Source organism: Manis javanica, chromosome 15, assembly GCF_040802235.1.
Source record: "Manis javanica isolate MJ-LG chromosome 15, MJ_LKY, whole genome shotgun sequence".
In the NCBI taxonomy this organism is placed as follows: Eukaryota; Metazoa; Chordata; class Mammalia; order Pholidota; family Manidae; genus Manis; species Manis javanica.
Genome location: NC_133170.1, coordinates 53,284,610 through 53,307,585, shown reverse-complemented (window position 1 = coordinate 53,307,585; position 22,976 = coordinate 53,284,610). Strand labels below are relative to the sequence as shown.

At 40.6% G+C, this 22,976-nt stretch overlaps 1 long non-coding RNA gene across 8 annotated transcripts in view; it reads left to right on the top strand.

The window, feature by feature from the left end:
* Positions 1-22,976, top strand: part of LOC108391860 (uncharacterized) — a 109,652-nt gene that overhangs the window by 49,092 nt on the left and 37,584 nt on the right. For 6 of the 8 annotated variants that reach the window (XR_012125467.1, XR_012125463.1, XR_012125469.1 and 3 more), the window contains 2 exons: positions 6,665-9,156; positions 10,965-11,056. This is a non-coding gene — a long non-coding RNA (uncharacterized lncRNA). Of the gene's footprint in view, positions 1-6,664; positions 9,157-10,964; positions 11,057-15,635; positions 19,620-22,976 lie in introns of those variants that run through there. The other 2 variants (XR_012125470.1, XR_012125468.1) reach the window with 2 other exon arrangements.

Below are 22,976 nucleotides of genomic sequence, written 5' to 3'. Positions count from 1 at the left end.
TCTTTCTCTGCCTGGCTTATTTCACTGAGCATAATACCCTCTAGCTCTATCTGTGTTGTTGCAAAGGGTAGGATTTGTTTTCTTCTTATGGCTGAATAGTATTCCATTGTGTATATATACCACCTCTTCTTTATCCATTCATCTATTGATGGACACTTAGGTTGCTTCAATTTCTTGGCTACTGTAAATAGTGCTGCGATAAACATAGGGGTGCATCTATCTTTTTCAAACTGGGCTGCTGCATTCTTAGGGTAAATTCCTAGGAGTGGAATTCCTGGGTCAAATGGTATTTCTATTTTGAGCTTTTTGAGGAACCCCCATATTGCTTTCCACAATGGTTGAACTAATTTACATTCCCACCAGCAGTGTAGGAGGGTTCCCCTTTCTCCACATCCTCACCAACATTTGTTGCTGCTTGTCGTTTGGATGTTGACCATCCTAACTGGTGTGAGGTGATATCTCATTGTGGTTTTAATTTGCGTTTCTCTGATGATTAGTGATGTGGAGCATCTTTTCATGTGCTTGTTGGCCATCTGAATTTCTTCTTTGGAGAAGTGTCTGTTCAGCTCCTCTGCCCATTTTCTAATTGGATTATTTGCTTTTTGTTTGTTGAGGTGTGTGAGCTCTTTATATGTTTTGGGTGTTATCAGATATGTCATTTATGAATATATTCTCCCATACTGTAATATGCCTTTTTATTCCATTGATGTTGTCCTTTGCTGTACAGAAGCTTTTCAGCTTGATATAGTTCCACTTGTTCTTTTTTGCTTTTGTTTCCTTTGCCTGGGGAGATATGTTCATGAAGAAGTTGCTCATGTTTATGTCCAAGAGATTTTTGCCTATGTTTTTTCCTAAGAGTTTTATGTTTCATGACTTACATTCAGGTCTTTGATCCATTTTGAATTTACTTTTGTGTATGGGGTTAGACAGTGATCCAGTTTCATTCTCTTACATGTAGCTGTCCAGTTTTGCCAACACCAGTTGTTGAAGAGGCTGTCATTTCCTCATTGTATATCCTTGGCTTCTTAATCATGTATTAATTGACCATATATGTTTGGGTTAATATGTGGACTCTCTATTCTGTTCTACTGGTCTGTGGGTCTGTTCTTGTGCCAATACCAAATTGTCTTGATTACTGTGGCTTTGTAGTAGAGCTGGAAGTTGGGAAGTGATATCCCCCAGCTTTATTCTTCCTTTTCAGGATTGCTTTGGCTATTCGGGGTCTTTTGTGGTTCCACATGAATTTTAAAACTATTTGATCAAGTTTGTTGAAGAATGCTGTTGGTACTTTGATAGGGATTGCATTGAATCTGTAGATTGCTTTAGGCAGGATGGCCATTTTGACTGTTTTAATTCTTCCTAGTCAAGAGCATGGAATGAATTTCCATTTATTAGTGTCCTCTTTAATTTCTTTTAGGAATGTCTTGTAGTTTTCAGGGCATAGGTCTTTCACTGCCTTGGTTAGTTTTATTCCTAGGTATTTTATTCTTTTTGATGCAATTGTGAATGGAATTGTTTCCTGATTTCTCTTTCTACTAGTTTATTGTTAGTGTACAGGAAAGCAACAGATTTCTGTGTATTAATTTTGTATCCCATAACTTTGCTGAATTCAGATCTTAGTTCTAGTAGTTTTTGGGTGGAGTCTTAGGCTTTTTTATGTACAATATCACGTCATCTGCAAATAGTGATAGTTTGACTTCTTCCTTACCAATTTGGATGCCTTTTATTTCTTTGTTTTTTTCTGATTGCTGAGGCTAGGACCTCCAGTACTGTGTTGAATAAAAGTGGGGAGAGTGGTCATCCCTGCCTTGTTCCCGATCTTAGGTGAAAAGCTTTCAACTTCTCACTGTTAAGTATGATGTTGGCTATGGGTTTGTCATATATGGCCTTTATTATGTTGAGGTACTTTCCCTCTATACCCATTTTTTTGAGAGTTTTTGTCATGAATGGATGTTGAATTTTGTCGAATGCTTTATCAGCATTTATGAAGATGATCATGTGGCTTTTGTCCTTCTTTCTGTTGATGTGGTGGATGATGTTGATGGATTTTCAAATGATGTACTATCCTTGCATCCCTGAGATGAATCCCACTTGATCATGGTGTATGATCCTCTTGATGTATTTTTGAATTTGGTTTGCTAAAATTTTGTTGAGTATTTTTGCATCTATGTTCATCAGGGATATTGGTCTGTAATTTTCTTTTTTGGTGGGGTCTTTGCCTGGTTTTGGTATTAGAGTGCTGCTGGCTTCATATAATGAGTTTGGAAGTATTCCCTCCTCTTCTGTGTTTTGGAAAACTTTAAGGAGAATGGGTATTATGTCTTCTCTATATGTCTGATAAAAATTAGCGATGAATCCATCTGGTCTGGGAATTTTTTTCTTGGGTAACTTTTTGACTACTAATTCAATTTCGTTGCTGGTAATTGGTCTGTTTAGATTTTCTGTTTCTTCTTTGGTCAGTCTTGGAAGGTTGTATTTTTCTAGAAAGTTGTCCAATTCTTCTAGGTTATCCAGCTTGTTAGCATATAGATTTTCATACTATTCTCTAATAATTCTTTGTAATTCTGTGGTGTCCATCATGATTTTTTTCCTTTCGCGTTTCTGATTCTGCTTATGTGTGTAGATTCCCTTTTTATCTTAATAAGTCTAGCTAGGGGTTTGTCTATTTTGTTTATTTTCTCAAAGAACCAGCTCTTAGTTTCATTGATTTTTTCTATTGTTTTATTCTTCTCAATTTTATTTATTTCTTCTCTGATCTTTATTATGTCCCTCCATCTGCTGACCTTAGGCCTCATTTGTTCTTCTTTCTCCAGTTTCAATAATTGTGACTTTAGACTCTTCATTTGGGATTGTTCTTCCTTCTTTAAATAGGCCTGCATTGCTATATACTTTCCTCTTAGAACTGCCTTCGCTGCATCCCACAGAAGTTGGGGCATTGTGCTGTTGTTATCATTTGTCCTCCATATATTGCTTGAACTCTGTTTTAATTTTGTCATTTGATCCACTGATTATTTAGGAGCATGTTGTTAAGCCTCCATATGTTTGTGGGCCTTTTTGTTTTCTTTGTACAATTTATTTCTAGTTTTATACCTTTGTGATCTGAAAGGGTAGAATTTCAATCTTTTTGAATTTACTGAGGCTCTTTTTGTGGCCTAGTATGTCATCTCTTCTGGAAAATGTTCCATGTGCACTTGAGAAGAATGCGTATCCTGCTGCTTTTGGGTGTAGGGTTTTGTAGATGTCTGTTAGGTCCATCTGTTCTAGAGTGTTGTTCAGTGCCTCTGTGTCTTTACTTATTTTCTGCCCGGTGGATCTATCCTTTGGGGTGAGTGGTGTGTTGAAGTCTCTGAAAATGAATGCATTGCATTCTATTTCCTCCTTTAATTCTGTTAGTGTTTGTTTCACATATATTGGTGCTCCTGTGTTGGATGCATAGATATTTATAATGGTTATATCCTCTTGTTGGACTGGCCCCTTTATCATTATGCTATGTCCTTCTTTATCTCTTGTTATTATCTTTGTTTTGAAGTCTATTTTGTCTGATACTAGTACTGCAACACCTGCTTTTCTCTCCCTATTGTTTGCATGGAATATCTTTTTCCATCCCTTGACTTTTAGTCTATGTATGTCTTTGGGTTTGAGGTGAGACTCTTGTAAGCAGCATATAGATAGGTCTTGCTTTTTTTATCTATTCTATTACTCTGTGTCTTTTGATTGGTGTATTCAGTCCATTTACATTAGGGTGATTTTCAATAGGTATATACTTATTGCCATTACAGGCTGTGGATTTGTGGTTACCAAAGGTTCAAGGGTAGCTTCCTTACTACCTAACCATCTAACTTTAACTCACTTATTATACTATTATAAACACAGTCTGATGATTCTTTATTTCTCTCCCTTCTTATTCTTCCTCCTCCACCCTTTATATGTTAGATGTTCTATTCTGTACTCTTTTGTGTTTCCTTTGACTGCTTTTGTGGATAGTTGATTTTATTTTTTGCGTTTAGTTAATATTTGGTTGGTCTGCTTTCTTTGCTGTGATTTTGTTTTCTCTGGTGACATTTATTTAGCCTTAGGAGTACTTCCATCTAGAGCATTCCCTTCAAAATACCCTGTAGAGGTGGCTTCTGGGTGGCAAATTCCCTCAACTTTTGCTTATCTGGAAATTGTTTAATCCCTCTTTCAAATTTAATTGTAATCTTGCTGGATACAGTATTCTTGGTTCAAGGCCCTTCTGTTTCATTGCATTAAATATGTCATGCCATTCTCTTCTGGCCTATAAGGTTTCTGTTGAGAAGTTTGATGATAGCCTAATGGGTTTTCCTTTGTAAGTGATCTTTTTTCTCTCTTTAGCTGCCTTTAATACCCTGTCCTTGTCTTTGATCTTTGCCATTTTAATTATTCTATGTCTTGGCGTTGTTCTCCTTTGGTCCCTAGTGTTGGGAGATCTGTGGGCTTCCATGATCTGAGAGACTATTTCCTTCCCCAGCTTAGGGAAATTTTCAGCAATTATTTCTTCAAAGACACTTTACATCCCTTTTTCTCTCTCTTCTTCTTCTGGTACCCCTATAATGGAAATATTTTTCCTTTTGGATTGGTCACACAGTTCTCTTAATATTCTTTCATTCCTGGAAATCCTTTATCTCTCTCTGCCTCAGCTTCTCTGTATTCCTGTTCTCTGATTTATATTCCATTAACAGTCTCTTGCACCTCATCCAGTCTGCTCTTAAGTCCTTCCAGAGATTGTTTCATTTTTGTAATCTCCCTCCAGACTTCATCTCTTAGCTCTTGCATATTTCTATGCAGCTCCATCAGCAAGGTTATAACTTTTATTTTGAATTCTTTTTCTAGAAGATTGGTTATGTCTATCTCACTAGGCCCTCTCTCTCACATTGTTTGAGTGACTTTTGACTGGACCAGATTTTTCTGCCTTTTCATCACAACAGAAGTGATCACTGGCAAGTGGCGTGTGTGTCAGCTGGAAGAACAAAGTCCCTTCCTGCTTCCTGGTTACCTTGTCCTTCTCCCCTGCCTGTGTCAGTTTCCCACACACAGTGAGCAGTCTCTGGGTTAATCCCCTTCGCTGCCGTGGGCAGGGCAGCCCTCGGGTAGCTTATCACACTGCTGGGGTTTGCAAGCACATAGCATATATTCTCCTGTGAGAGTGGTACCCCTTCATGCCTTCTGGACTTGGCCCCCACTTGCTCTCCCTGTGCCGGCTAGCTGCACACTGGGCACAGCCTGTTTGTTTGGCCCAGGTAGCTGCCTTTTGGGAGAAGACTCTGTGTGGTTGCTGCAGGCAGGGCTATCCCCCCCTCCACACCCCTCTTCTCCAGCTGATTGGCAGCAATGGCTCATCAGCTGGTTTGCTCGCAGTGCCAGTGGGTGGGGGAATGAACAGCAGGCTGCTTATCACTGTGAGGAGCTTCAGAGCTGCGCTGCCTCCCAGAGGGTTAGGGCGCATGAAGTTCCATAAGATTCCCAGCCTGCTGGGCTGGGTGTGCCACGATGATTTTGTCTACCTGTTATACCGTTGTTCTTTTAAGACTTTTAAAATGCCAGCTTTTCTTTTTTCCCCTGGGGAGCTGGTTGTGGGGACCTGCTCACAGTCTCCATCTCGGATTTTACTTTTCTGTTTCTCTAATATCCAGTACACCATGCGATGTGTGTCTGTACTCCCGGTGCAGATCACCAGGGCTGGTTATTTAGCAGTCCTGTGTTTCCACTCCCTCCCCACTCTGTTTCTTTTCCTCCTACCAGGTCACAGCTTTGAATCTTACCCTTTTTGTGGGATGCTGAGTTCTTGCAGATGTAGATGTAGCCTGGCTATTGTATTGTATCTTCTGGCCTCTCTTTTAGAAGTAATTGTATTTGCTGTATTTTCAAAATATATATGGTTTTGGGAGGCAATTTCTGCCACCCTACTCATGCCGCCATCTTCTCCCCATCCCCTAACCTGGGTTGTTTTTCAAGATTTCCCATAATAAGGTTTCTCCTGGTATCTGCACACAGAGCATCCTTTCCAGTTCTTGTCACCAAATCTCCAAACAGGCTGGACTCCTTGCATCACTTGGACCAACTCGTGGGCTTCCACCCATGCCTTCTCACACTGCCCACACACTGCCCAACTCTTTCAGTCTTCAGGATTCTCATATTTTCAGTTTCTGGGTTATGGCTTCACAAATTCTGCTCTGATTTTCCTTTTTTGTCCCTTTGTTCCAGCCACAATTTATACTCTTTCCATGATTTTTACCTAGCTTAGCCTGAAATATAGTACTTCTGGCAGGTGTCTGCATGAGTGCCTCCTTGACTGTGAACTCCTTCAATGTAGACTCCATATCCTATTTGTATTATTTATTATTTTACCCCAGAACATAGCGTAGAACTTGTAATTACTCAATAGGTAGGTAGGAAGGAAGGAAGGAAGGAAGAAAGGAAGGAAGGGAGAGAGGAAGAGAAGCCAAGTGTGCACATCAATTTCTTAAAAACATTTGTGGTGCAAGTTACACATACTCTTAAAATATAAATAAGTGATGTCTACCCATCAATCAACCACAGTTTTGCGTTGGAAACATTTCTTTAATCACATTCTACCAAAAGTAAACTGTACTTTCCGCAGTCCCTGGTAGAAGGTGACAGAGTTCTTATTTTTTCTTTTCTCTAGGCTTGAGTTTCTTCTTGGGAAATCTCCACCTCTGCAGGCAGCAGCTGCTAATAGCAGAATTTGATGAAGAAGATGCCAGGATCCTATCTGGAATTCACGAAATCCCGGCCAGCCTTACTCACCAGGGTCTGAATCTCCTTTAATCCAGGAAATTTAACTCAAGAGCATGTGGGAACTGAATTCCATGCTCTGCATGTTATTGCAGGTGCTGAAGGCCAAACAAAGCACCTGCTTTTTGCATTTGAGACACACTGAAACAAAGCTCTGTTCTGGGAGCTCCACCCAGACACTTCAAGCAGAAGGCAGAAAGTTTACATCTGGGAATCTGTGGCCTGTGGGAACTGGTGCCCATGTCTTCCCAACTCCGTGTTGCAGACATCAGAGCAATTGATTGAAATAAACCACACAAGAGTGTGGTAGAAAACTGGTGCTGCAGAAATCAGCATATACATCAAGATTCTTCTTTTCTCTAGAGCCAGTCTAAAGTACACACTCTCCCAACCCCATTTTGCCCTGCTCCCCTTTCCCCTCCACTTCCCAGTCCCTCTTGGGAGAGCTGGGTTCCCAAACAAACACTTGTGACAAACAGAGAGGTCGTGTCTCCCTACGAAGATTAATTTGTCCATTTCCCTTAATGCAGGAAGTTCCTTGGCAGTGTTTTTTAGATAATAGTGCTGAAAGACCACGTCCTCTCTGGCCATTCACAGTGGGTTTATGTGGCAATTGTTTGCTAAGAAGGTGCTGAAATCTTCCCAGAACACACAGTACAAAGATTGACCGAGAAAAGCCTCCCTTAGTGGACTGTGGTTTTAAGAGTCAACATATGCACAAACACGTTCCCATACCAGAAAAACAAATCTTTATTACTTTCCCCTTCTCCTTTTCCCTTCTTCAAACTCCTAAGACCACTCAAGTAGAGAACATTTTGAAATTAAGACAATAAGAAATTCAAGGCCTTCAGCCCAAGGTTTATGTTACGCTGTTGTTAGTACTGTCCCTGAAATGGCATCATTAGGCGGGGGCATGGATGCTAATCAGCGTTACACGGAAGGACCATTCATTTCCAAAAGACCGTTCCAGACTGCAGTGTCTTCCTGGGGTCATATGTCTTTGAAGGAATTGCAAAAGGAAGATTTGTTTTCTTAAAAGCATCCTCCATTATACAAATGTCAAGTTTCAGAAGAACTGGACTGCTCTCCCCCTGGGTTATTTCATATTGCTTTTGCTTAGCTTATTGGAAGTCACAATCTCACTTCCACTCCTACCCCTCGCATTAACTGAACTCCTGCCCTCTTTCCCTCATTCTAACAAATTCTCAAGTAAGTTCTGTGTGATTACTAAGAAAAAGAAAATGGATATTCACTTAACTTCTAAGGGGAAAATATAATTTTATTGGCAAGAAAGTTTAGAGCTCAGTTGCCTTCCAACTTACTAAGTCAAAACACCGATCCTCCCCAAGCCCTCAGCCTACTGCCCACAAGTCAACTTTCTTTCTTAGCCTGGTTACATTGGCCTTGTCCTTCAGGCTCAGCTTTCTTGTCTTGGGAGCCCCTCCTAGGTGAGTGGCCCCTCCAGTGAACTCCCACCTTGACTTCCCCCTACAGAGGACTTATCCCACCATTTGTAATGGACTTACCACACCATTAAAGTGTGAGCCCTAAGGGTCCTGTGTGTGTCATAGAACATTACCTCTCAGAGTGGCTGGCACAAAACCAGACCCCAATACATACTTATTGAGTGGATACCTGAATGAACAGAAGAATACTCTTCTGAATTGGGAGTCAGAATACCCAAACTCTGGTTACATCTCTACTACTAAGGAACTTGGGAATATTGAACAAGCCCATAAATTCCCTGAACCACATTTTCCACATACAGATGTTCACAGTGGGGATCCCAAGTGGGCCCCAAGCTAGGACTGTCTCTAGGGCCTCATACATCTGGAGCCAGTCTTCACAGGAAGGAGAGAGGCACCTCCTAAGGGAGATTTCCTCCTAAGGGAAGACAAAGAGGGGCAGACAACTGGGTTTTAGAGAGGTTGGTTGGTGCGGAGGAAGGCCGGCTGCATTCACACTACCTGGGCCTGTCACTTTGGTGGTTCTCTAGCCCAGGCCACATGAGATATGAATGAGTAAGCAAAATTTGTTTTCCATTTGTTTTGCTTCTGCTAATTGCTTCACTGGGCTTTGGGATATCAACCATTAGCAGCATTAGTATTGGGGCAGAGACAAGGTATGACCTGGGGGCTCTGGGACATGATGGCTTGGCAATGTCAGCAGCGGTGAGGGACTGTTTGGTGCACCCTGGAGGTAGACAACCTCTCCTGATAAAATAAGGAGCTGAAGACACCACCACAGTGAGATGGAGCAGCAGAGAAGGAAAATGGCAGACATCTAGTGTGATAAGAAGACAATTCACAGAATATCACACACCTCGGACATGTGCAAAACTCTAAAGAATGTAAGGAGGCTCTACATCTCGCAAAATTGGAGGTAGGTGGTTTTGCTATTACCATGTAAACCTCCTGTAATTCCAAGGTGTGGACTAGAATGTGATTTGGGGGTTTATTTGGAAATCAAAATTATTAATCATGATCCTTATCCAAAGAATATAATGCATATTCATACCTCAGATATTAGGAAACTGGACAAAGTTAAACTTAAATCTCACCATGGCTGTGAAATTGTGGGGGTTAAGTTTGGAAGCTATTTTTTCTTTTCCCAATGCAGTGGAAAGCCTTCAGAACTGGTCTAGTATCCTAACTCTGATACTTAATAGATGGGTTAAATTAGTCAAGTTATTTAGCTTATCAGAGACTTAGTTTCTTAACTGGAAGATAGGGATAATAATATCTACTTGACAGGGGTGATGGCAACATATATAAAATGCCTAGGCAAGTTTCTGGCCTTTGGTGGTTGCTTGATAAACATTAGTTGCCACCCCCTGCCTTCATCTCCACCTAGTAATAAAGGTTCCCCACACCCACACTAATAGAAGGTCAATGGAGAAAGGGCATAAGGATCAGAGGAAATAAACTTCACGTGGTTCTAGAAGTTTCCTTTTTACATTCATTACATTTTTTAAGGAACTGAAAATTCTATGAAGTATAGAGAAAAGGGAAAGGTTTGGTTTTTACTCACCCAGGACAATTCTGTGTCATTTTTTCACTTCAACCTTCTTCCCCCTCCCTTCCCTCTCCCACCTGGTCCTGTGCTCACACTTAAGTTATTGGAGGTTTTAGCTGTGGGCATCTCCTCCACCACATCAAGGCAATAGGTCCCATAGGAATCATCACAAAGCCTGTTAAGAACCCACTGGTGTTTTTCTTTCTTTTTCAGGTTATGCACATGTAACATTTATGTATATGTAGAGATGCTTGCTACCAGTGGATTTTATTAACTTATTAAAATGATTAACTTTTCCACACAGACACTAGTAAAGTTCCTAATGGGAAGATAAGCCTAGGGCCATTGTGTTTCATTCCAAAAGAATCCCATGCAAAACATATTCCCCATTCAAACATTTCCTTAATTATACATACCTTCCTTATTGACACTTGCCTTGATTGTGTTCCAGTGAGTGGTATGGAGCATGTATGAGCATGTGTGTGTACACTCACAAGAGGTTTTACATGTTGCAATGAATAGAATGTGGTTTGGGGTTGTGGTAGGCCTGCGTTTAAACTCCATTTCCATCACTCACTCACTCACTCACTGTGACCTTGAGCAATTAATATCTCTAAGCTTCAGTTTTGTTAATTTTAAAATGGGATTTGGAAGATTTATGCACAAAGCACCCCAAAAAATGGTAGCTATGCTATTAATATTCCTAATAAATGAAGCAATATGTTAAATATTACATATAGACATTATTAACAAACAAGTATTAGGAAAAACTTTGAAAAAATAACTGGAAATATCAAATGACTTTGATAGTAAAGACCACAGAAATTGCCAGAAAGTTTTTACAAATTTTTTGCTAATCAAGTCCAAAGGGAGGCAATTTATTAAAAAGTTATTGCTTTATCAGTCCTTTCCAATTTAGCCATTGGGAGGTAATAGTAAAAACAATATCGATTCCTTAAACTTACTGGAAGTTACCAGTGCATATCCTCTAGAACCTGCTGTCTTTAGGAGAGAAACTCTGGCTTATCACAATTGCCTCTTCCAAAAATGATCTGGCAGAAAACAATCTCCTGCCTGGAATTCACAACATTTCTTCGTTTGTGAAAACAAACAAACAAAAAAAGTTCATTTCCTCCAAAATCTTCTCAGGACCTTTTCTTGGACTTATCTCCTAGGAATCAGTTTTCCCGTAGCCTTCTTCATTCACTTTCGCCAGAAGAGCAGGAAGATACTCTTGAAGGTGGAGATGCAGCATTGGAGGTACAAGGTAATGCCACCTGGATGTTTCGTGATTAAGTCTGAAAGGATTTAACTAAACTCTCTAGAGTAATTATTTCTGGCAGATGGTTCTGAGTGATTAAGCAGTTATTATCATTATTATTTACTTATCTATATTTTCCAGTTTTCCTACAACAAATATTTATTACTCATGATATAAAAAAATAATGAAAGTTAAAACAAAAAGCATGGTGAGGTCAAATTTGCAAACAAATACCCTTTTCTCAAAGTTTGGGGCTGTTCTCATCTTGAGTTGCCTTTATGGGCTCTGCCCTGGACTTGCATCACCTTCCTAAATTCTCCTGACCACATCTACTCAAGTTGACTTTCTTACCCTCAAGGAAGCAAAGCCCGGGGTTTAATATTTTGATCAAAGTCTCATAGTTCGGATGACACAGTGCCAGGAGAACTGTTATTAAATTAAAAGCCTCACTTTTAAACACTCTACAAGTAGCTGGCAAGTGGGGATTTGAACAGGTCTGTATTTTTAACCACTGTTATTTCTTCAGACATCTTCCTAAGGTGAAAAACTCAGCCTGACCAATGTGGTTTCTTTTTATAGCCCCAGTTAACATGATGGCTAGTTCTTTATTTTGAAACCGATGGATTTTCTTAGATAAAATCCTCCATTACATCCATGATCCAGAAACTCTGTTTTGCCAACTATCTTGAATTCAGTTCTAAGCATTCTCCCCATTCATAGCTGAAAAGGCCCTTCCTAAATCCAGACCATCCATAAAGGTTATCTTTGTTCTCAAATTTGTAAAGAAGCTTCCAAAGATCCTAAATGACAAGATAATATGAAGGAGATGGTGGCACAGGGAGATGCATAAAGCGAACTCCAAGATAAGGCCAATTAATACAAAGAAGAAAGAATGTAAATTTAATACACATTCACAGTCTAATACACATACGCCACTAGCAAGTAACTAAAGAAGAAATGACTTAAAATGATATTTAGTAAATGCCTAATATTCTAAAAAGTTTTGTAGGCAGAATTTGAAACTCTTAGTTTTCACTGAGTTGCAATTTAATGACCAGTAAGTACCTTTAAGCCAGAAACATTCTGACTTCCTTTGAGTTTTAAAAACTTGTCCCTCAGTCCTTTCCCTTCCATGCTTATATTTCCTCTCCTCAGTCTTTGGTCTTGCTTTAAAAAAAAAAAATCTTCTATTTATTTTCATTCAGTTCAGGGTGAGAAACAAGGGGTTACTTCTCTCTTGCCTGTTTCCAGAACCAATATCAAGTTTAATTGAACAGCTAAGGAATGATTTTAATGGCAGCAAGGATAAATTTATTCAACTGCCAAGGAACAGGTTATAAAACCAGTCATGCTTTTAACACAGTACCAGGTTTCAGTTTGGGAAGTTGGATTTAAGAGTAACTAAAATCAGTGCCTGGGGCTATGGGGTGGGGAGAAGAATCTCAAGTGCTCTGCCTTCATCACACTCAGTTTAAAACCCACCCCCCCAACCCCCCCAGCCTAAATTTCAAGCAGAATTATGTGGACAGCTTGAGAATGAGACACTAAGGAATTTGAGGGAATTGGTAGAGAACGAAAGACCGAAAGTCATTGGGTCAAACTGCAGAGATGGCTGGGGAGCCACCAGTTTGATAACTGGCTCTGCTCCTCTCTGAAGACCATCTGAGTTCTGCACAGAGAGATGTGGGATTTTATTACTGTTTATTCCTTGACCTAGAGCCAAAATAAGCCCTGAACGGAACATCCAGCTTTGCATCTAACGCATTTCGGTGTCTCCACTGTGGCATAGGAAAATACTTTTTTCCCCTTGTTGCTATGTATATTGGCAAATATCCTATCCAAAGAATTGTGCTCCAAGAACTCTGGAAACACCTGCCAGCAGAAAACTTGGGAGCTTTGTTTAAACAAATGTGCCTGCCAACTTTCCAGTACTGTCAACTTTGCAGGATTGAAAAACGTGGACTATTTTAAAACCCACTTGATGGATAACAGGAACTGAGCCATGGAGATGAGGCACGGAATGTGCCTACAATCATGTTTATCTTCTTCTTCTTTTTTTTTTTTTTTTTAACATTCTGCAGCCTGAATTTTGTGCAAGGACACTGCCATGTTCATATCTCCCTTTAGCACCAATTCCACCATGTGGCTATGAATGGGGAGAATGCTTAGAACTGAATTCAAGATAGTTGGCAAAACAAAGTTTCCAAGGAACACTGTAGTAATTTGAAGCATTGGGCTCTGTGACATCAAAAAGACATCCTGTAGGTCATCATGAGAATATTCTTTTTGCAGTATCTTCTATAGCATACTGTCAATCATCTTGCGTGGATACTCTTGAGTCTTTGAGAGCAGTTCTAAGACTGAGTGCTAATTGGATTCTCATATAATGAATGATACCACTCTCATTACCCCCTGTCAAATTAACTACCATAGATATTTGCCCAACAGGCAGGGTGGTGTCTTGGGATATTAAATAAAGGCATTTGGATGCATACAGCTTAATAGTTAGCATTTTAAAAGTTACCATGCTCAAGTATTTAGAGGCATTTGTTTTTATTCTGATGAGCAGAGTGTGACTGTCGCAGTCACTGAACTGAAGTCAGCACAGGAGGTGGAAGGACTCCAAGTCCCCACCTTGCAGAGTGTAAGGGGGTCCCACTAGCTCTAGTTGCTCCTTGGCTGAGCGTGATATGGAGATGTTTTCTGGATAGGATCAATGCTGCTACTTCAAAATGAGGACAGTGGTCTGCTTTGTGTGGTCAGAAAGAATGTGGAAAACCTCTTTCTCCATGTGTTTGTCTTCTGGCCTGCCATAAAAGTCCCTCCATTTTGAGTTATTCCATTATATTAGGCTCCTTTGGATAGTCGCTTGGCAACTTAGATCCTCAGTTTCTTCACCTATAAAATTGGGTATTGGACTATGTATCATTTAGCTATCACCACAATACAATGCGTACACTGATGATTATAGGCTAACTGCCCTACTTGCCATTGGCTAAAGAAGCAAGTCACCTGATTAATCCCAAAGTCAGGGAGTGTGGAAATACACTCCATCTGTGAAGACACCAAGGCAGGGGTATAGTACGGGGAGAGACCTGGGTTCTAAACTTTGGGGTTCTTACAGCTATTATAGAGATTTCCTGATTACAGTCTGTTACGGAATCCCAAAATTAAAAATGTGTATATAAAGCTACCACCATTCTGCAGGTCCTCTGCATACTGGTTTTCAAACATTAACACAGGTAAGTATCATAGTGTGAGTTAAGTCATTTAATTTATATGCTGTAATTATGGCACTGTGGCCCTCTGTAAGACATTCTGATTTAGTAGAACTGAGATGGCTGGAGGGTGACTATTTTTAATAAAAAACTCCAGAGGATGCTGGTGCAAAGGCTTTGTGGAACCCACCTACTTTAGGATCCCAGGATTCTAAGCAACACCTCTTTTTGGACAGCATCCATGGTACCAAGTACCAGCACTGTTTTGCTGAGTCAGGCTGCATATATCTGCTGAAATCTATTCCTGTTCCTATCCCAGCTGATGTGTCTGGCAGGGCCAGCAAGGCCACCAGCCAATGCAAACAGAGAAGGTGGAAGCAGAGAAGGAGCAAAACCACCTTATCAAGGTGTAAATACAAATATCTGAAATTTTGTTTACAACATTACAACTAAACAAAGACAAGTGCTGATTTTAAGCATTGTTTCTGGAAGGTCAGAGTTCATAAGTGATTATCCCAGGCAGTAAAAAACTCAAGCAAACCCTCAGTCACTTGATGTATAATTTATTGTCCACCAGAGAAACAGAAGCAGTAGGATTATGTCTATGTCTATCTATCGTCTATATATATCATCTCTATCTCTGTCTATGTCTTTATCTATATTTATACTTGTCATCTATATATATCCATCTATCACTACATCTATCTATCATCATCACTGTCATCACCTACTTATATCTATCTGTCACCTACATCTATCTATCATCTCTCTATCTGTTTATCATCCATCTGTATCTATCTACTTGCACAACTGTCAATCATGGGGGCTGGCTATACTATTTAAAATCTATAGGGCAGGCCCTCATGTCAGGAGGGGCAGGCTGGCCCTCGTAGGCAGGAGCTGGCACTGCAGTCCACAGGCAGAATATCTTCCTGCCAGGGACACCTCAGTTCTGCCTTTAAAGCCCTTTAACTGACTGAGTCAGGCCCAGCCAGATTAGAGGATAATCTCCTTTACTTCAAGTCAACTGTTTATAGATATTAATCATATCTACAATATACCTTGCCATCAGCACCTAGATTGGTGTTTGGTTACAAAGCCACACCAAACTGGCATTTAAAATTCACCATCATAACTGAGGATTCCTCTCCTTGATTTTTGCCACATTTCTGTGTTATCTGTATTCTTCCTTACTATTTGCTATTAAATTAACTCATTTCCCCCCTAGTTTTAGCCCTCTTCTAAATAGCAGTAACTGTGAAATTACTGACTCAATGTGCTAGTTATGCAGACTATACATAGAAAATTAATTATAAGTATTAAAATGTCACAGTAAATAATTTTCCATACCCTCTTGGAAACACTAGATTCATCAAGTCAATTGCCAGAGAGCTGCATTGAAGAGTTTGCTTCAAAGAAGGAAGGAATTCTAATGAGCAAAGGGAAGTCTTGAACCAGTTGGCCAACCTAGTCACGGCAAAATCCAGGAATATATTTTCTGTTAGAGAAGGCCTTGGAGAAGCCTGGTGTGTGAGGGGCTGGGGGTTGGGTGTGAGACCCCATTTCTGAGAATGGAGAATGGAGGAATCCTGTGGACTCTGTGGTGGAGGAATCCTGTGGACTTTGTGGCAGTTTAATATATTTTTTGAGGAATGACTTTAGCTACTTGTGTTATAACTTGCAATAGGCTAGGTTGCAAAGAACTTGATATAACTGAGTTCATCCAGCCAAAGAGACAAAGATGAAAAAGAAATAATCTTTGCTCTTAAGACTCATAGTCTACTGGTAAAGAGGAACATCAAAAGGTGACTGTGGACAAGTGTGGAATGTGTTTCTAGAAGCCTGCAGTGGTGAGGGGTGAGGAAGCGAGGCACTCAGGAGAGGTTGCCTGGAAGAGATGCTGTCTAGTTGAAGAATAGTAGGAATTGGCTGGCGAACAGGGTCTGGGCACTAGGGGTCATGGGAGCATTCCACATAACGTGAGAGCATGAGCAAGACCACAGGCTTGAACTTGCACAGTGTGTGTGTGTGTGTGTGTGTGTGTGTGTGTGTGTGCAGGAGATAGGGCTAGGAATGGATACAGTACAGTTAAGCCAGGCTGAAACAAGGTCCCGACACAGCACAACTCTGGGGCTTCCCATTCACAAAAACTCTAGTTCCTATTGCAGAGTTTGCAAAACCACAGGGCTCGGAAACACAGAGAGAGCATAGAGGGTGGAATGGTCGGAGATGATGAGGAAGAGGTAGGCAGAAACTAGATCACCATGAATTCTTTATTCCATGACGAGAATTTGGCCTTGGGCTAGCAGGCTACTGGGCAATTTTCGATTTAAGGGACAGAGCAAGCATGTGCTTAACATACCAATGAATCAGGATAAGGACACAAATTCTATTTTGAAAAAGTTTGCAAATTTTTGAAATATAAAAGTAGCTATGTTAGGGGAAAAAACCCTCAAAACGTTGTGTTTTCTTATATTTGTTTTACCATTGCTTTTATTTTTGAATTACATATGGCAGAATGGGGGTAGGTTGGAGGCAACATAATTTTGTCAGTGTTTAGGGCAACTAAAGGTTTTCAGATTCTTCTCTTGGTGACGTGTAGCCTCTGAAGGGTGTTAACACGCACAGATAAAGGAGGGCGAGCCTGGTGACCGGGGCCAGGTGCCTTGAAGCATGAAGGGACAAGGGGTGGGAGCAGGAGCTGAACCTGACAGTCCAGCTGCAGTTGAAAGAAGCCACCAGAACTGGAGCTGTGACCTTTCGGTTGAGGGACATGGCTAACGTGTAATAACCCAGCATAGAGAAAGCCAGGAGAACATGAACTCCCCTGTTCTCATTCTTCTCCTGACTTCCAGTTTTCTAACAATGCCTTCTGTTGGCCAAACTCAAACAGAAGCCAGGGGTAAGGTTGTCCAGTGATGGGCCCATAGAAGTCACTTCCCTACAGAAAAGAAGATAATGGATGGCAACTGGGTCTGGAGAGGTGAATGGAAAATAGTTAGCATAGGTGTATATTACAGGCAAACATCATGTAAATAAGGACTTATCTTCTAAACCTGGGGTCAGCAAACCATGGCTCATGGATCAAATCCACCCTATCACATATTTTTGGAAATAATGTTTTATTGGAATATGGCTATGCTCCTTTATACACCTATCTTTATGCCTCTTTTTGTGCTACAACGGCAGAGTTCAGTAGCTGGGACACATACTATATGATCCAAAATGTAAAAATAGTTATTGTCTGGCCCTTTGCAGAAAGCTTTTGCCAATGCCTTCTCTACACAATAAAAAAGTGGGCCTTTGCCTTCAGGAAAAGTTGCATAGTGATAACAACATGCACTCCAAAAGGTGCTCTCGTTTTTTCTTCTGTTGTCACCAAATGTGTATTATTTCAAGTCTTGATTTTTCATAATCTCATGCTGTTTTAGATATATGTATTATGTATATTCTTTTACATATGTATATGAACATATATATCATATATCTGTGTGTATACACATATTTATATATACACACACACATATATATATAAGAGAGGCATATTTATGGTAGCCTTCCTAATTTACCTGGTTTCTCAGATTGTGTTTTTTACATGTGGAGCCCTGCTTTTCAAGTGACCAGACTCTAGCACATAATTCCCTAAGTGCGCATTGCCATGAGAGGAGAAGGAGAGAGAGGTATTTACAATAAGGAGAAATCAAAGGAAATTTTGAAAATGTTCACTTGATCAGAGTGAGGCTATTTGCAACCTTTATTTGCAAGTGATTTTACCCTGCTGTTTTAAAATCAATTATATAAAAACTCTCAGCATTGCTCCTGTAAATCTTGGCTTGGGTCTTTCTTGGGGCCATACCATTCTACACTGCCACCAAATTTCTAACAGGATTTACTATGTGATCTGGTTTAGCAAAGACAAGGCTAAAGGTGAAGTTTTAGAAAGCCTGCAACATAGCTATTCTTAAATAATGGCTGGTGGAAGGGTGAAGGAACATTTCAAAATGTAATTCTTTTTAGCTATGTGTTAGAACTTACAAGTCACAAAACATCATAAACAGAGTCAAAGTACAAATCAACAACTGATATGTATGGTTATGTGCATGTGTTTGCCACTCAAGTTACCAAATTTCTATAAATGAATGAAAATGAATAACTCAACAGATAAAAATAGACAGTTTAGGAAAAATGAAATACAAGTGGCACTTAAATCATAAGAAAACGTTCATTTTCATTTGTAATAAGAGAAATCTGAATTAAAATGATGAGGTAATATTTTTCATCTTTCCCACTAATGTGGTTTGATTATGCAAACCTTTGGGAAGGGCGTGGGATCAGGCATGCTCACACATAGCAATGTGTGAGTGTGAATGGTTACATCCTTAAAGGAGAAAAGTTTTGCAATTTTTTTGGGGGGAATTACAAATGACATACAGTTTGAACCCATGATTCTACTTCCAGGAATTCTGGTATGCTTCTCTATGTGAGAAGTGACATGTTGCAATAATTAACAATAGGTGCATTATTCATTGTTCCATTGTGTGTCAGAGAAAAAGATTGTTATCATTTAGTGGGATCTATAGGATTGGTTAACAAATTAGGAATGCAAAGAATAAATACATGAATCAACACACACAGATCCACATTCTACTCCTAAAATGGCACCCCGAAACGGGGGCTGTCTTCAACACACCATCCTCTGTTTGAATGTCACAAACCCTTCCCTTAGTATGAGTTTCAAAAAATGCAAAATTAGGGAACTTTTAAAAAGAAGGAGCAGTTTCGTATTTACCAAAATGGAGTAATCTCGAAGATGTATGCTACAAAACCCAGCAGGACACCACTGACTGAGGGTGCCTAGATGATGCAGTCCTTAGGATTCAGCCTCCAGAGGGTTTGAGCAGAACAGAGAAGGCTGGAAAAAAGACCTAGTAGGGTAAAGGAAGAAAGACATCGCATTAATATAAAACACACCTTTCACAGTATTGTCGCTATGAGGTTCAAATATGGCAAAATGCTCTGAAAAGCATAATGTGATGTGATGGAGAGACGTACTCATTAACACATGCAATACTGCTTTTAAAGTGACTGAATTAGGTCATTGGGTCCCGCTGGATCCCCTCAGGGCTTAATCCTCATCAGTTCCAGGTGAGAAGTCCTTTTCCTCTATCAGTTACTTGGCTGGTGACACGGCTTGAGGTGCTTGGAGAGGCGAGAGAGGCCAAAAGGTTTGAGTGAGAAGTAACCACGGAAGTCACCCGAGACCTGACAACCATCTTCCCATTTTCATGTGCCTTTAAAAAAATATATGAGCTCCAGTAACTCTGATCTCAACTCAGAAAGGGCAGGTAAAAGGTCACAGAATAAAAATATGAGTAAATCACGTGCTGTCCTGTTGTTTCTTTGGCTTTAGATTTTCACAGACAAAAATCATCTACCTTGACCTCTTCACCCTAGATCAAGTGATGGGTGGAAACTTTCTCAAATGCTAGATTTACCACGGAGCATGGTTGACCTGCCCTCTGAATGGGAAGTCACCTCTCATTTCCCCGAATTCCACCAGCACTTTGTTTTGTGTTTCTTACCTGCCAGATTTCACTTTCTACTCTGTAATATTGTTATGTAGGAACTTGCAGGTTTATTGCAGAGAGGAAATAAGACCTGATTCATTCAGGGCTTTGTGGATTATCTTCCCAAATGACATCACAGTCCCAGGGACTTAGAAGGTATTATGGCCTGAATAGTGTCCCTCTAAAAATGCTTATGTTGAAACCCTGAACACCAGCATCTCAGAATGTGGCTGTACTTTTGGAGGTATGGGCTTTAAAGAGGTAACTGAGATAAAATGAGGCCTTTTAGGGTGGGTCCTATGCAGTCTGACTTGTGTCCTTGTAAGAAGAGGGGGCTAGAACAAACAGAGAGATGCCAGCGATGAGTATACACAGAGGAAAAGCCATATAAAGACAAGCCAAGGAGAGAGGCCCGGGAGAAACTCCACCTGCTGACACTTTGATCTTAGACTTCCACCCTCTAAAACAATGAAAAAATCAGTATGCGTTGTTTTAAGCCACCTTGTCTGTGGTATTTTGTTATGGCAGCCCTAACACACTAATACAATTAGTATTCCAAGACATGTAACTCACACCACTCTATTTAGCTTGACTGCCAAGTCATACTCCATGTCTAAACTTGATTGGACTCAATTTATTTAACTCCTAGAAAGTGGATATCTGAAACAAACAACTAGATCCTGAGAGTGTGCTTGCCTTGGAGGAGAAAGTCTGTGGAATTTTCTTACAACTGACACTCTGTAAAGGGAAGAGTGTTGAGATTTTAAGAGTTTGTCTGTCAGAATCAAATATCACCTTGATGAAATATCAGCTCCACTTCTTACTGTTTTATTAATTTTGGGCAAGTTATTTAACCTTCAACATCACAGCTTTCTCATCTGTAAAATGGCCAGAATAAGAATTTCCTACCTTAGAGTGTTATTGTGAAGATTAAATGAGTCCATGCATAGTGCTGAGAATAGTTCTGGGACAATAATAGTAAACAAACTTTTTTAAAGCTCTTACATTCTAAAAGTAATTATAAATGAGGGTGATAAAGGCAGCCTATGAAAAAAGAACAAGTGGTTCAGCATCTGTCTTGGATGAGCCTATCTATAACTGGCAAGCGCTGCCTCGTATTCTAACTCATTCTCCAAATGAGAGGTGTGGGGCTCAGTTCACAGTTGCAGAACCAGAGCCTCAACAGCTTAAGGAAATGGAGTGACATGAAAGTAGAGCTCTCAGATGCCATTTTTGCCTAAGAACAGGTGTTTCTTTACTGTTGACTCCTCAAGACTGTTGGTAAATACATACTCAATGCTCGTAAGCAGAGAAAGTTTTAGGTGAGACAAGTATCAGTTTCCAAATGACACATGAGGAGAGTCATCCTTGAAGTAAGATCTGCTTGTATGGAGCATGAAGGGGATTCTGGGTCCTCTGTAAAGAAGCAATGACAAAACATCTGTCAGTTTTATGATGACTCATAACTGAAAGGCAGACAGCCTGATGTCTTAGCCTTCTGAGGGTTATTTACAGTTGCAAGCCCTGAATGCAGATGAGTCACTATCGATATGGGGAGCTGGTATTATACATCAATACTCTGCACTAATGTAACCTTTCCCAGTAGATAGATGGTAAAGAAGATGATTGGCAAGGACCTCAGACACTGGCTTATCCCAGAATTTACACTGCTGGGCTTCCGTTTAGCTTTGCAGGTCTCAGATGGAGTGAAGAGTCTCATTCAAACTCATGACCCAATCTCTACAGAGAAAAAGGCAAATGATGTGTTCCTCAGTCTCCTCTATTAAGTGGAAATGATCAGAACATCCCAATCACAAAATTGTTGTGTTTAATGAAATAACAGAGGTTCAGATACCTACATAAACACTGCATAGTACACACACACACACACACACACACACACACACACACACACACACACATTGTCTCTCTCCAAAAAAAGGAACATCTACTCCTTTCTAGCTTTTCTTTCTGTAGAGGGGGGAGATAACTTCAGAATGATGGCTTTCATATGTGTCCGGTGCTATTTAATTTAACTAACAACTGTGCAATGTAGACACTGTCTCTGTTTTATAGAAGGGCCTCAGAAAACATGAGAAACTTGCCCCAGCTAGCACTGTTGGTGAGTTGTGGAGTTGGGATTCGAACCCAAGTGTATCTCATGAAGGTACCATCCATCTTCTGTACTAGCACATCACTAGTTTGCATGAAAGCTTACATGAAGTTCATCTTCTTATCTATTGGGTCATGAGAACCTGGCCCCTTGGTCTGAGCAAGTGCTCACCACTCTCAGTTCTCCATGATGAACAGACTCTTCATGTAGTAGAGATCAGCAAGGAATATGTAGCCCGTTTTTCTCCCTCCCACCTAGAGTGGCTATTTTACTGGTGGCAGACATGACTTCATGCAATACAGGTACCTGGTAGCATCTGTGCTTTGTGGCTTCAACTGGGAGCAGATGATGGCAGCATCTCAGTATTTTCTCTCACTGTGCTTCTGACAGGAATGCAGTTGGGCTGTAAGGCTTACTTTTAACACCCACACACAGGTCTCTGTTGTCAGAGAATATGGGAGGGAAGCGTGGTGTAAAAAGAAGAGATGGCTTGACTGGCCAGAAGTTCTCCAAACTTTCCCAGAAATAGTGCATTGGTTCAGGACTTTCAGCCGGAGAAGGTCATAAAGAGCCGTCAACAAAATACAAAGGCCCTGTCGCCCTACTCAGATCTCTGTATTCCCTTTAACATCCACTGTGGGTGCTGCTGTTAACAGCTTACAACTGCAATGCTTCCCAGAAGATGGCCCTTGGGCAATGGGAACTGCCCCCAGCCCGGAGGGGACTGGAATGTATCTCCTCACCCTCTGTCCCCACCTGGGACATCCATGAGCCAATGACTGACAGTGTGAGACTCAAAAGACCTGCTCCCTCATCTCAAGGTAGAATGGACCCTACGGTACAGTTCACCCTCCAGAGCTCCCTTTGGGATGAGGATGAAATTAGATGTCACTTGAAACCCTATCCTTGCCTAGATTCTTCCCCTTGCCTGTGTCACTTCTCTCTCTTGTACCGGTTTCTCCTGGAAGCTCTCCTTCAATAAATCACTTGCACAAGAATCCCCACCTCTGGCTCTGCAGGAGCCAGGT